Below are 15179 nucleotides of genomic sequence, written 5' to 3'. Positions count from 1 at the left end.
TCAGCCTGGAGGATAAGGTCAAGAGCAAATGTAGTCATCTGTGAGAGTCACTAGGCCTGGGGTAGGCCACCTGTGGGCTGTTCTTTGAACGAGGGGTAGGTGGACAGAGGAAGGTTGTAGTGGTAGGGGGCAGCAAGTGAAGCACACAAGTAGAGGAGAGCCATGTGTGTCTGAGATACACGTGTGATTCTGTGTGACTAAGTTAGAGGCAAGGAACTGAGCCAGGCAGGGAGATCTTCATAGAAAGTTTTGGGGCTGTGACTGCTAGTGGAAGCCATGGGATGTCTGGCATCATACTGGATTGTGTTTAACTATGTCAAGTATAATCTTTATGTCATCTGCCAAATTGCAGCATAGGCCCATTATGGGTAGCAGAAAATGGGATGGCTCAAATGTCCTCAGTGCAACTTGCCCTCCCCACTCTGCTCCTACCAGATACTCCCTTTTTAGCAAGGAAACCAGAGCAGTTCCTGTTCATCCCTTTGTAGCAGGTTTCAGTTCCTACCAATCCATGGAATTTTGCACAAAGCCAATCACACCCTCCCATGGGAACCAAGGAACACTTCTCCCTCTTGCTACTACCAAGCTTATGTCCCACAGCCCCCGGTGTACAGCCTCTCTTCTGGAGTACAACCTCCATGTGGCCCTGTGTAGTGTGGTGTGTCCTCCTCTCTCAGGCTGTGAGTATATGTGATTTATAAACTGCTGTCTGTCTCATATGTTCAGTGTCAAATGTCACATGTTTGGCTGCCTCCATAACTATACACTGGGAATTCCACCCTGAACAGTGGGGTGAAGAGGTGTTGATTAAGACACGAGTAATGTGGGGAGACCAAGCACATGCCTATCGTGTGGGCCCTAAGGTGGTGGTGGCCATGGGCATGTGGCTGTGGAATCTAGGGATGTGAGGGATGTGAATTCTAAAGAGTGGTGTGAACTTAGGGAGTATACCTGAAGGTTCCAGGATCTGGTATTGAGACTTTGGTAATACCGGGGTAATATGAGCCGCTGGGTCCTCTGTGCCAGGCCCATGGCTTAGATATTGTTGACCCTTCAACAACAAGGGGTTGGGAGCACCAACCCTCTGCACACTCGAAAATCTGCGTAAAAGTTTACAGGTAGGCCCTCTGTATCTGTAGTTCCACAACTGCTGATTCATCCTACCTATACACAGATCATGAGTACTGTAGTATTTGTTTACTGAAAAAAAATCCAAGTATGAGTGGATTCTTGTGGTTCTAACCTGTGTTGTTCAAGGGTCAACTGTATGTTTGTCCACCTGCCTCCTGGACCCAGTGATGAATGGGCACATGAAGACACAATGGCATCAGTGGTGCCAAGGCCTAGTTTCTCAAAACGCTGAGTTAAGCATCTTGGGAGGAGGGTGGGCATGGAATAGATGTTGGGGGGAAAGGATTGTGACTCAGAAGTGGACTGCTTTTGGTTCTTCTGTCATCATCATAGCAGGGCAATGTGACCTTTGAGGATGTGGCCATGTACTTCTCTTTGGAGGAATGGAATCTCCTTGACGAGCCTCACAGATGCCTGTACCAAGATGTGATACTGGAGAATTTGGCACTTGTAACCTCCCTGGGTAAGACCCTCAAACCTACCCCTGTGCCCAGAGATAGTCTCTGCCCTTTCTCTTTCCCCAGGACCAGCTATGTCATTCTCAAATCTGGACTGTGGGCACTGCTTCCTCAGTTTCCTGAGTAGGTGCTGTGGTTGGTAGGACTGCCCTCTCCTCTCTTTGAGCAGGCCCAACACCTGCTTTCCTACAGACTCCCAGGGAAGGATGCAGGGTCCAGAGTCTTGTACTCATCCTGAGTCCTACCTTACTTGCCTTCTCCTGGGCCAGGTGACTTTGTCCAGATCCAAGGCATGTGTGTGACCCAGGTCTAACTTACTTTCTCTAGTTGACATTTCCTCATGCCTGCCTGTGCCAGCAATTACCATCACTGACATAGTCACTACTTATATGGATCATGTTCTGTTCTTGTAAGAGCCTCCCCCAAAGTTCTCTTTGTAATAGTTTTCTTTCCTGTGGGCTATCAGTATTCTGGGCCAATCCTGAATGCCGTCTGTCCTATCTTGCCCTTAACACTTCCATCACCCAGGTCCCATGTAGTTGCTCATCTTGGGGGTGGGGTGGAGAGCCCTGGGTGGTTCACAGAATGGAAATAAATTGTCGTAGTCAGTTTGTGCTGCTATAGAAACTAACATGGCTGGATGTTTAAACAAACATTTATTTCTCACTCTTCTGCAGTCTGGGAAGTTGAAGATCAAGGCACTGGCCTTGTGGAAAGAGCCTCCTCTTTTTCTACGAAAAGAATAGGTATGTATTGTCTACTGCCCTAGGATCATTTGCCTCTCTTTGACAACTTCTCAGGATTTGGACAACATTCCATGAGGACATAAAACAAAAAAGTCCTCTCCTGGAGCCTCTGGTGAACAGTTGGGTCTTGCTTTACAGTGTGGTTCCATTCACAGCCTCCATCCTGCACCCAATCCTACTTCTAAACATGGCCTCTCTCAGCAAAGAAGCCAAGCATAGATTATGGGAAAAATGCTAAATAACCAGGAAACTGGGTCTCACAGAGGAGAAGCAGCTTGTCCAAGGAACTATGGCCTCAACACCCACAAATCCCATTAGGGACTTCAGGGTTCCAAATTCTGCCTTAGCCCTTGCAACCTGGAGTGCTTAAATGAGTAACAAACCTCATTCTCCTTTAGATCTGTAGAGCACAGTGATTTTCACATTCTAGGAACTATATCCTGACACTGTAAATTTTTAAACCTGCAGTTTAGGAGACAGTTTAAAAGGTAGAAAGGGAGCTAAAGGGCAGAAATTATGATTACATAATACATTACATTAGTGTGTTGCTTAGTAGCTTACCAAACCCTTTTACCCACATGTTTATCCCTGTCTGTCTTAGTACATTCAGGCTGGGTAGCTTATAAACAACAGAAATTGATTTCTCACAGTACTGTGGGCTGGAAAGTCCAAGATCAAGGCACCAGCATGAAGTTCTGGTGAGGAACTTATTACTTGTTCATAGCTTCCACCTTCTCTTTATGTCCTTATATGTTGGAAGAGGCTAGAGAGCATTCTGGGGTCTCATTTATAAGGGCACTAATCCCATTTATGATGGCCCCACCTTCATGACCTAATCACCTGCCAAAGACCCCCACTTCCTAATACCACCACATTGAGGATTAGGATTTCAACATATGAATTTTGCGGGGACACAAGCATTCAATCTATAGAATTCTACCCCTGGCTCCCAAAATTCATGTCCTCTCACATACAAAATAAATTTATCCATTCCAACAGCCCCCAAAATCTTTTTTTTTTTAACATCTTTATTGAAGTATAATTGCTTTAAAATGTTGTGTTAGTTTCTACTGTACAACAAAGTGAATCGGCTATATGTATACATATATCCCCATATCCCCTCCTTCTTGCATCTCCCTCCCACCCTCCCTATCCCACCCCTCTAGGTGGTCACAAAGCACCGAGTTGATCTCCCTGTGCTATGTGGCTACATCCCACTAGCTATCTGTTTTACGTTCGGTAGTGTATATATGTCAAAACCACTCTCTCACATGTCCCAGCTTACCCTACCCGCTCCCTGTGTCAAGTCCATTCTCTACGTTTGCATCTTTATTCCTGTCCTGCCTCTAGGTTCTTCAGAAACTTTTTTTTTTTTTTTAGATTCCATATATATGTGTTAGCATATGGTATTTGTTTCTCTCTTTCTGACTTACTTCCCTCTGTATGAAAGAGTCTAGGTCCATCCACCTCACTACAAATAACTCCATTTCTTTTTATGGCTGAGTAATATTCCATTGTATATATGTTCCACATCTTCTTTATCCATTCATCTATTAATGGACACTTAGGTTGCTTCCATGTCCTGGCTATTGTAAATAGAGCTGCAATGAACATTGTGGTACATTACTCTTTTTTTTTTTTTCTTGCGTTATGCGGGCCTCTCACTGTTGTGGCCTCTCCCATTTGCGGAGCACAGGCTCCGGACGCGCAGGCTCAGTGGCCATGGCTCACGGGCCCAGCCGCTCCGCGGCATGTGGGATCCTCCCGAAACGGGGCACGAACCCGCGTCTCCTGCATCGGCAGGCGGACCCTCAAGCACTGCGCCACCAGGGAAGCCCTGTGGTACATGACTCTTTGAATTATGGTTTTCTCAGGGTATATGCCCAGTAGTGGGATTGCTGGGTCATATGGTAGTTCTATTTTTAGTTTTTTAAGGAACCTCCATACTATTCCCCATAATGGCTGTATCAGTTTACATTCCCACCAACAGTGCAGGAGGGTTCCCTTTTCTCCACACCCTCTCCAACATTTATTGTTTATAGATTTTTTGATGATGGCCATTCTGACCAGTGTGCAGTGATACCTCATTGTAGTTTTGATTTGCATTTCTCTAATGATTAGTGATGTTGAGCATCCTTTCATGTATTTGTTGGCAATCTGTATATCTTCTTTGGAGAAATGTCTATTTAGCTCTTCTGCCCATTTTTGGGTTGGGTTGTTTGTTTTTTTGCTATGAGCTGCATGAGCTGCTTGTATATTTTGGAGATTAATCCTTTGTCAGTTGCTTCATTTGCAAATATTTTCTCCTATTCTGAGGGTTGTCTTTTAATCTTGTATATGGTTTCCTTTGCTGTGCAAAAGCTTTTAAGTTTCATTAGGTCCCATTTGTTTATTTTTGTTTTTATTTCCATTTCTCTAGGAGGTGGGTCCAAAAGGATCTTGCTGTGATTTACGTCATAGAGTGTTCTGCCTATGTTTTTCTCTAAGAGTTTTATAGTGTCTGGCCTTATATTTAGGTCTTTAATCCATTTTGAGTTTATTTTTGTGTATGGTGTTAGGAAGTGTTCTGATTTTATTCTTTTACATGTAACTGTCCAGTTTTCCCAACACCACTTATTGAAGAGGTTGTCTTTTCTCTATTGTATATTCTTGCCTCCTTTATCAAAGATAAGTTGACCATATGTGCATGGGTTTATCTCTGGGCTTTCTATCCTGTTCCACTGATCTATATTTCTGTTTTTGTGCCAGTACCATACTGTCTTGATTACTGTAGCTTTGTAGTATAGTCTGAAGTCAGGGAACCTGATTCCTCCAGCTCTGTTTTTCTTTCTCAAGATTGCTTTTGCTATTCAGGGTCTTTTGTGTTTCCATACAAATTGTCAAATTTTTTTGTCCTAGTTCTGTGAAAAATGCCATTGGTAGTTTCATAGGGATTGCACTGAATCTGTATATTGCTTTGGGTAGTATAGTCATTTTCACAATGTTGATTCTTCTAATCCAAGAACGTGGTGTATCTCTCCATCTGTTCGTATCATCTTTAATTTCTTTCATCAGTGTCTTAATAGTTTTCTGCATACAGGTCTTTTGTCTCCTTAGGTAGGTTTATTCCTTGGTATTTTATTCTTTTTGTTGCAGTGGTAAATGGGAGTGTTTCCTTAATTTCTCTTTCAGATTTTTCATCATTAGCATATAGGAATGCAAGAGATTTCTGTGCATTAATTTTGTTTCCTGCTACTCTACCAATTTCATTGATTAGCTCTAGTAGGTTTCTGGTAGCATCTTTAGGATTCTCTATGTATAGTATCATGTCATTTGCAGACAGTGACAACTTTACTTCTTCATTTCCGATTTGGATTCCTTTTATTTCTTTTTCTTCTCTGATTGCTGTGACTAAAACTTCCAAAACTATCTTGAATAGTAGTGGTGAGAGTGGGCAACCTTGTCTTGTTCCTGATCTTAGAGGAAATGGTTTCAGTTTTTCATCATTGAGAATGATATTGACTGTGGGTTTGTCATATATGGCCTTTATTATGTTGAGGAAGTTTCCCTCTATGTCTACTTTCTGGAGGGTTTTTATCTTAAATGGGTGTTGAATGTTGTCGAAAGCTTTTTCTGCCTCTATTGAGATAATCATATGGTTTTTATTTTTCAATTTGTTAGTATGGTGTATCACATTGATTGACTTGCGTATATTGAAGAATTCTTGCATTCCTGGGATAAACGCCACTTGATCACGGTGCATGATCCTTTTAATGTGCTGTTGGATTCTGTTTACTAGTATTTTGTTGAGGATTTTTGCATCTATGTTCATCAGTGATATTGGCCTGTAGTTTTCTTTTTTTGTGACATCTTTGTCTGGTTTTGGTATCAGGGGGATGGTGACCTCGTAGAATGAGTTTGGGAGTGTTCCTCCCTCTGCTATATTTTGGAAGAGTTTGAGAAGAATAGGTGTTAGCTTTTCTCTAAATGTTTGATAGAATTTGCCTGTGAAGCCGTCTGGTCCTGGGCTCTTGTTTGTTTCCCGGACTGGGGCACGAACCCGTGTCCCCTGCATCGGCAGGCGGACTCTCAACCACTGCGCCACCAGGGAAACCCCCTGGGCTCTTGTTTGTTGGAAGATCTTTAATCACAGTTTCAATTTCAGTGCTTGTGATTGGTCTGTTTATATTTTCTGTTTCTTCCTCGTTCAGTCTTGGAAGGTTGTGCTTTTCTAAGAGTTTGTCCATTTCTTCCAGGTTGTCCATTTTATTGGCATAGAGTTACTTGTAGTAATCTCTCATGATCCTTTGTTTTTCTGCAGTGTCAGTTGTTACTTCTCCTTTTTCATTTCTAATTCTGTTGATTTGAGTCTTCTCCCTTTTTTTCTTGATGAGTCTGGCTAATGGTTTATTAATTTTGTTTATCTTCTCAAAGAACCACCTTTTAGTTTTATTGGTCTTTGCTATTGTTTCCTTCATTTCTTTTTCATTTATTTCTGATCTGATCTTTATGATGTCTTTCCTTCTGCTAACTTTGTGTTTTTTGTTCTTCTTTCTCTGTTTGCTTTAGGTGTAAGGTCAGGTTGTTTATTTGAGATTTTTCTTTTTTCTGATGTAGGATTTGTATTGCTATAAACTTCTCTCTTAGAACTGCTTTTGCTGCATCCCATGGATTTTGGGTCATTGTGTTTTTTCTGTTTTTTTTTTTTTTTTTTTGCGGTACGTGAGCCTCTCACTGCTGTGGCTTCTCCTGTTGCGGAGCACAGGCTCTGGACGTGCAGGCTTAGTGGCCATGGCTCACAGGCCCAGCTGCTCTGCGGCATGTGGGATCCTCCCAGACCAGGGCACGAACCCACGTCCCCTGCATCGGTAGGCGGACTCTCAACCATTGCGCCACCAGGGAAGCCCGGTCATTGTGTTTTCATTGTCATTTGTTTCTAAGTATTTTTTGATTTCCTATTTGATATCTTCAGTGATCTCTTGGTCATTTAGTAGCGTATTGTTTAGCCTCCATGTGTTTGTGTTTCTTACAGTTCTTTTCCTGTAATTGATATCTTGTCTTATAGCATTGTGGTTGGAAAAAATACTTGATAAGATTTCAATTTTCTTAAATTTACCAAGGCTTGAGTTGTGACTGAAGATATGGTCTCTCCTGGAGAATGTTCCATGGGTACTTGAGAAGAAAGTGTATTCTGTTGGTTTTGGATGGAATGTCCTATAAATATCAATTAAATCCATCTTGTTTAATGTGTCATTTAAAGCTTGTGTTACCTTATTTATTTTCATTTTGGATGATCTGTCCATTGGTGAAGGTGGGGTGTTAAAGTCCCCTACTATTATTGTGTTAACTTTCAATTTCCCCTTTTATGGCTCTTAGCAGTTGCCTTATGTATTGAGGTGCTCCTGTGTTGGGTGCATAAATATTTACAATTGTTATATCTTCTTCTTGGATTGATCCCTTGATCATTATGTAGTGTCCTTCTTTTGTCTCTTGTAATAGTCTTTATTTTAAAGTCTATTTTGTCTGATATGAGAATTGCTACTCCAGCTTTCTTTTGATTTCCATTTGCATGGAATATCTTTTCCCATCCCCTCACTTTCAGTCTGTGTGTCCCTAGGTCTGAAGTGGGTCTCTTGTAGACAGCATATATACAGGTCTTGTTTTTGTATCCATTCAGCCAGTCTATGTCTTTTGGTTGGAGCATTTAATCTATTTACATTTAATGTAATTATCAATATGTAAGTTCCTGTTACCATTTTCTTAATTGTTTTGGGTTTGTTTTTGTAGGTCTTTCCCTTCTCTTGTGTTTCCTGCCTAGAGACATTCCTTTAGCATTTGTTGTAAAGCTTGTTTGGTGGTGCTGAATTTTCTTAACTTTTGCTTGTCTGTAAAGGTTTTAATTTCTCCATCAAATCTGAATGAGATCCTTGCTGGGTAGAGTGGTCTGAGTTGTAGGTTTTTCCCTTTCATCACTTTAAATATGTCCTACCACTCCCGTCTGGCTTGCAGAGTTTCAGCTGAAAGATCAGTTGTTAACCTTATGGGGATTCCCTTGTAAGTTATTTGTTGCTTTTCTCTTGGCCTTTTTTTTTTTTTTTTTTTTTTCCAGTATGCGGGCCTCTCGTTGTGGCCTCTCCCGTTGCGGAGCACAGGCTCCGAACGCACAGGCTAAGCGGCCATGCCTCAGGGGCCCAGCTGCTCTGCGGCATGTGGGATCTTCCCGGACCGAGGCATGAACCCGTGTTCCCTGCATCAGCAGGTGGACTCTCAACCACTGCACCACCAGGGAAGCCCCTCTTGATGCTTTTAATATTTTTTCTTTGTATTTAATTTTTGATAGTTTGATTAATATGTGTCTCGGAGTGTTTCTCCTTTATGGGACTCTCTGTGCTTCCTAGACTTGATTGACTATTTCCTTTCCCATGTTAGGGAAGTTTTCAATTATAATCTCCTCAAATATTTTCTCAGACCCTTTCTTTGTTTTCTCTTTTTTTTGTGGTATGCAGGCCTCTCACTGTTGTGGTCTTTCCCATTGCGGTGCACAGGCTCCGGACGCACAGGCTCAGCAGCCATGGCTCACGGGCCTAGCTGCTCCGCGGCATGTGGGAACTTTCCGGACCGGGACATGAACCCGTGTCCCCTGCATCAGCAGGTGGACTCTCAACCACTGAGCCACCAGGGAAGCCCCAGACCCTTTCTTTTTCTCTTCTTCTGAGACCCCTATAATTCGAATGTTTGTGCATTTAATGTTGTCCCAGAGGTCTTTGAGACTGTTCTCAATTCTTTTCATTCTTTTTTCTTTATTTTTCTCTGCAGTAGTTATTTCCACTATTTTATCTTACAGGTCACTTATCCGTTCTTCTGCTTCAGTTATTCTGCTATTGATTCCTTCTAGAGAATTTTTAATTTCAATTATCGTGTTGTTCATCGTTTGCTTACTCTTTAGTTCTTCTAGGTCCTTATTAAACGTTTCTTGTATTTTCTCCGTTCTATTTCCAAGATTTTGGATCATCTTTACTATAATTACTCTGAATTCTTTTTCAGGTAGACTGCTTATTTCCTCTTCATTTGTTTGGTCTGGTGGATTTTTACCTTGCTCCTTCATCTGCTGCATGTTTCTCTGATTTCTCATTTTGTTTAACTTACTATGTTTGGGGTCTCCTTTTTGCAGACTGCAGGTTTGTAGTTCTCATTGTTTTTGGTGTCTGCCCCCAGTGGGTGAAGTTGGTTCAGTGGTTTGTGTAGGCTTCCTGGTGAAGGAGGCTGGTGCCAGTGATCTGGTGAGTGAGGCTGGATCTTGTCTTTCTGATGGGCAGAACCACGTCTGGTGGTGTTTTTTGGGGTGTCTGTGAACTTAGTATGATTTTAGGCAGCCCCTCTGCTAATGGGTGGGGTTGTGTTCCTGTCTTGCTAGTTGTTTGGCATGGGGCATCTAGCACTGGAGTTTGCTGGCCACTGGGTGGAGCTGGGTCTTAGTGTTGAGATAGAGATCTCTGGGAGAGCTCTCGCCAATTGATATTATGTGGGACCAGGAAGTCTCTGGTGGTCCAATGTCCTGAACTCGGCTTTCCCACCTCAGAGGCTCAGGCCTGACACCAGGCCAGAGCACCAAGACCCTGTCTGCCACATGGCTTTCCTGGGCCTTGGTTTGCTCATTTTAGTTTTTGGTCAAGCTCCAGTTGACATTTGGTTTGGCACACCATCAAGATTCTGAATGTTTCCAGTTTTATTTCTCCAATCTCCTTCCTTCTGATGATTTTTCTAAAAGCTTATTCTTCAGGTTTTTAGAAATCTCATTTTTTTCTTCTCAGTAATTCTGTGAGGTGGGTCCTGTTGGTCAAATTTTATAAAAGAATTCCTAAAGAGAATAAGTTGCTTGACTAGGATCACACAGCAAATAAGAATGCTAGGATCTCTTGATTCTTCTCAGTAACTTCTCTCTTCCCCCATGTTTCTCTTTGTATCCTGGCCCAGTCCCACTTCCACAACCTCTCCAGTCTAAATCTCAGCAAGGGTCTATTGCATCATAGCCTTTGTTCAGCTGGTTAATGGACTTGGGCTCCTTTTAGCCCTATTGAATACAGATACCGCATATACCATTAATTTTCCACAAACATTTCCAGAAACCTGACTCCCGGCCAGAAACCCAAACCCTGTGGGTGGAAAGGAAAAAACAAAAAAAAAAACCCCCAAAGCTACTACACCACCATTTACACCTTGCAGGGCCAGCAAACATGCCCCCAAAATCTTAACTAGTCCTAGCATCAACTCTAAATTCCAAAGTCTCATCTAAATATCATTTGCATCAGATATTGGTGAGATTTGAAATACAGTTTACCCTGCAACAGATCTCTCTCCAGCTGAGAACCTATATAACCAAACAAGTTATGTGTTTCCAAAATATAGTGGTAGAACAGGCATGAGGTAGACATTCCCATCCCAGAATGAAACAATTCCCATTCTAAAGGGAAGGGAGAAAGGAGTGATAGGTACCAAGTAAGTCCACAGCTTACTGGGGCAAATGTCTTTGGACCTTAAGCCTCAAGTATAATCCTCTGTGGTTCAGTGCTCTGCCCTCCAGGCCCACTGGGGAGCAGTCCTGCCTCTTCTGCTCTCCTGGATTGGGATCTCATGATGGTGGCTCTCAGACTGGCACTGTTAGCTGGTGGCTCTGTTGGTGTTGGGTCCAGGTGCTATGGCTCTGGGAATCCCTGGCCCCATGTGTCTGCCGAGCACACCACAGCTCTCTGCTGGGGCCCCACCGTGAGGCATGGAGCAGGAACATCATGGTGTGCCTGACCCAGATAGGTGGCCCCACCCATTGGAGTCATGTTGCTCTCCCTTGGCCCTTGCTCTCTGGGCCTGTGGTGGGGGTGGAAGCCATGAGGGTCCCTGATCACCTTAAGGGGGATCATTTTTGAGATGGCAGATGAGGTTCCTGGGTCATATGCATGCTAATCTTATCAAAGTCTTAGTGTTCTCTTCTGAAAACACCTTCTCATTCTTTTCAAAATGGATAGGCTGAGAATTTTTCAGATCTTTAAGTTCTGGTTCCTTTTTGCTTAACAATCCCGTCCTCAAATCATCTCTCTAATTGTATCTTACTCTAAGCAGTCAGGAGGAACCAAGCTGTTCTGCAGCACTGTTTAGAATTTTTTCAGCTAAATATCAAATTTCATTGCTCACACATTTTACCTTCTATAAAACACTAGAACATGAACAAAATTCAGCCAAGTTCTTTTCCACTTTATAAAAAGGATCTTCAGTGTTCCTTGTCTAATAACATGTTCCTCATTTCTTTCTGAGACTTCATCAGAATAGAATAGCGTTTACCATCCATATTTCTATGCACATTTTGTTCATGATTCATTATCATCTAAGAAGATGGAAAGTTTCTCTATAACTCCCCTCTTTTCTTCCTAAGCTCTTACCAGAATTACTTAGCATTCTTGACAATATTGGCTTTTGCAAATATGCACCTCAAAACTCTTGGTAGCCTCTGACCATTACCCAGATCCAAAGCCACTTCTAATTTTTCAGGTTTTTCTTGCAAGCAGCATCCCACTTCTCAAACCAATTTATGTTTTAGTCCAGTCATGTTTCAATAACAAACTACCATAGGCTGGTACTTACACAACAAACATTTATGTCACAGGTCTGGAGGCTGGGCAGTCCTCGATCAAGGCACTGGCAGTTTCAGTGTCTGGTGAGGCCCCCTTCCTTGTTCATAAATGGTCTCCTTGTTGCTATGTCCTCACATGGCAGAAGGAGAATGAGAAGGCTTTCTGGGGTCACTTGTACAAGGGCACTAATCCCATTGGTGAGGGTTTCACCCTCATGATCTAATCACCTGCCAGAGTCCCCCACCTCTTACTACCATCACATTGATGGTTAGGATTTCAACATGTGGTGATTTCAGGAACATAAACATTTGAGTTTGTAGCATAAATCCAGCTACAGCAGTATGGATTCCTTGGGAACCTAGCCCTGGGGGAGGCACGATGTCTGAGCTGTGCTCAGATCATACAGAAACCTATTCTTTTTGAGTAGTATTTTGGTGCTGTTGACAAAGGCAGCCTAATGCCTTTCCTTTCCCATTCTTGACACAGCCAACTTGTCAGCTCTGCTATTTGTCACTTCTGCTCTTCCAGCTCAGGGCTGTTCACCACATCTGTGGGCTACACATATCACTCGCCATTCTCATTGCTCCACCTGTAGTACTCTCTGACATTGGCCTCTACATGTGCATTGTAACATGCACACATATTCTTTCTTTTTTTTTAAGACTTTTTTGATGTGGACCATTTTCAGAGTCTTTATTGAATTTGCTACAGTATTGCTTCTGTTTTATGTTCTAGCCCTTTGGCCCCAAGGCATGTGGGATCCCAGCTCCCCAGTCAAGGATCCAACCCACATCCCCTGCATTGGAATGCAGTCTCAACCACTGGCCCACCAGGGAAGTCCCACACACATATTCTTAAACAGTCATTGAACACAAGCTACTCTGTTGTAGTTGCATTTTCTTGGGCCTGAACACCCTCTTCTACATAACACACTGATGTCAGCAGAAGACCAGATCTCCGGAGAGAGTTGTTTCCAAGGGAAGCAGTTGTAGACCCTTTCCTCCCTGTGCTGCACCCAGTGGTGCTGTATTTAACCTCGTGAGTCCTCCCCTGTTCTGTGATCTTTAGAGGCCCAGTTCTGCTAATCAACCCATTCTCAACCTGTACCCAACTCTTTGGTCCCCAGAACAATCCCACTGATTGTTCCCGGGTTTGTCCCACACACACACTTTTCTACAGGTTACCCTTCTCACCGGAATCAACATGCACTTCACCAGCATTTCTTTCTTTCAGGTTGTTGGTGTGGAGTGGAGGATAAGGAGGCATCTTCTGAGCACAGCATTTCTGCCAAAGTAATGCCACAGGATAGGACTCTCAAAACAGGTCTGTCTCCCCAGAAGGTCCACCTCTGTGAGATGTGTGGACCCATGTTGAGAGACAGTTTGCACTTGGTTGAACACCAGAAAACACATCACAGGCAGAAACTGCACATGTGTGGGACATGTGGAAAACAGTTTCCTCTCACTGTAGACCTTTATCAGCTTCACAAGCAGCATTTTGGAGAGAAATGCTTCAAAAGCAGTATGAGCAGAGTCTTGTTCTTAAAGAGCTGCTAATTCCATGTGTCAGGGAAGTCCTTTACCTGTAAGGAGGTTGGGAAGGACTTTCTGGCCAGCTCGGGACATCTTCAGCAACAGGCTACTCACACCAGGGAGAAGTCAAAGAGCGGACCGGAGTGTGCGGTGGCCTTCCACAGTGTAAACAACCCTTACAACCGGCTAGAGTGCATGAAAGCTTGCAGCCCCAAACACACCTTTGTTCCGCACCAGAGTCCTCAAGAGGGAAAGATCTTACAGGTGCCGTGAGTGTGGGAAATTCTTTAGAAAAAATTGTAGCCTCAGGGAGCGTTTGAGAGTTCACACTAGCGAAAAGCCTTATGAGTGTGGGGAAGGTGGAAAATTATTTAGCAAGAAGTACAATGTTATCATGCATTGAAAACTTCACCCTGGTGAAAAGCCATGTGAGTGCAGTGAACGAGGGGAATGTTTTAGCCAGAGCTCTTGCCTCATTAGACACCAGAGAATTCGCGTTGGAGAAAGGCCTTATGAGTGCAGTGAATGGAAAGTCCTTTACCTTCAACCCCAATCTCCTAAAATACCAGAATGTTCACAAGGAATAAAGGCCTTTACATAATATAGGTAAGTCTGTTATGGACTGAATTGTGTCCCTCAAGATTCATATGTTCAAGCCCTAACAGCCAATGTAACTATGTTTTTAGGTATGTCCTATAAGAAGATAACTAAGGACAAATGAGGACATAAGAACGGGGTCCTAATCCAGTGTGACTTGTGTCCGTGCAAGAAGAAAGGCACCAGAAGGTGCTCACTTTCTCACTGTATTCACGAACATAGGAAAGGCCATTTAATGACACACCAAGAAGGTGGTTGATTAGAAGTCAGAAAGAAAGGCCTCACCAGAAACCATTCCTGATGGCACCTTGGTCTTAGACTCCCAGCCTCTAGAAATAGGAGAATATACATTTCTTTAAGCCACCCAGTCTGTGGTATTTTGTTGTGGCAGCCTGAAAAGAGACAAAGATGCAAAGAAGGTACCACATTGTATTCTGTTTTTGCGTACTGATAATAGTAGACGCAAATAACCTTGAGAATGTATAGAATAGTAAAGCATAGTGAAATAATTAGGAAGTCACAAATTTTAAGAGTTACCTTTGCTTTTAAAACAGCTTTACTGAAGTACAATCAGTTGTCATTCATGCTAGTCATGTCCTCTAATTCACTGAATCGGTGAATATAGAGCCGTTGTTCCTAGGGGAAATCTGTAATTAGGTTCCTGAGAGCCTCTGGTCACAAAATTTTGGTCAACTGGTAAGTACATAACGTGGTTTTCCATGTGTTTCTGTTTAAAAACAATTCATTTACCGTATACTGTTGATTCATTAACACTGAAATCATGGCCAACAGCACAATGATTCATGCCTGAACAATGCTTACCTAACATGTATTTTCTTTAAGCCACATTGTTTGGGCTTAGGAACTCTAGGCGGCACATAAGCACCAGTTTTGGAGGCCATTTTGGACCACAGAACCACCAAGAAGAAGCATAAATGGGGCACTAAATACATCATGGGAAGAATGTTTGTTTACAGTACGAGAGCCGCAAAGAGAAGGCAGAGCATCATCTTGTGTATCTCACATACACTGGGTGACTCGGATATTTTGTGTCTCCACATGTCTATGAATAAGTGTAAAAATGTAAGTATTGATTTGGGGGTTTTCCAGTTT

The sequence above is a fragment of the Lipotes vexillifer genome, unplaced genomic scaffold, assembly GCF_000442215.2.
Source record: "Lipotes vexillifer unplaced genomic scaffold, Lipotes_vexillifer_v1.1 scaffold995, whole genome shotgun sequence".
Taxonomy (NCBI): Eukaryota; Metazoa; Chordata; class Mammalia; order Artiodactyla; family Lipotidae; genus Lipotes; species Lipotes vexillifer.
This window is presented reverse-complemented; position numbering follows the sequence as displayed.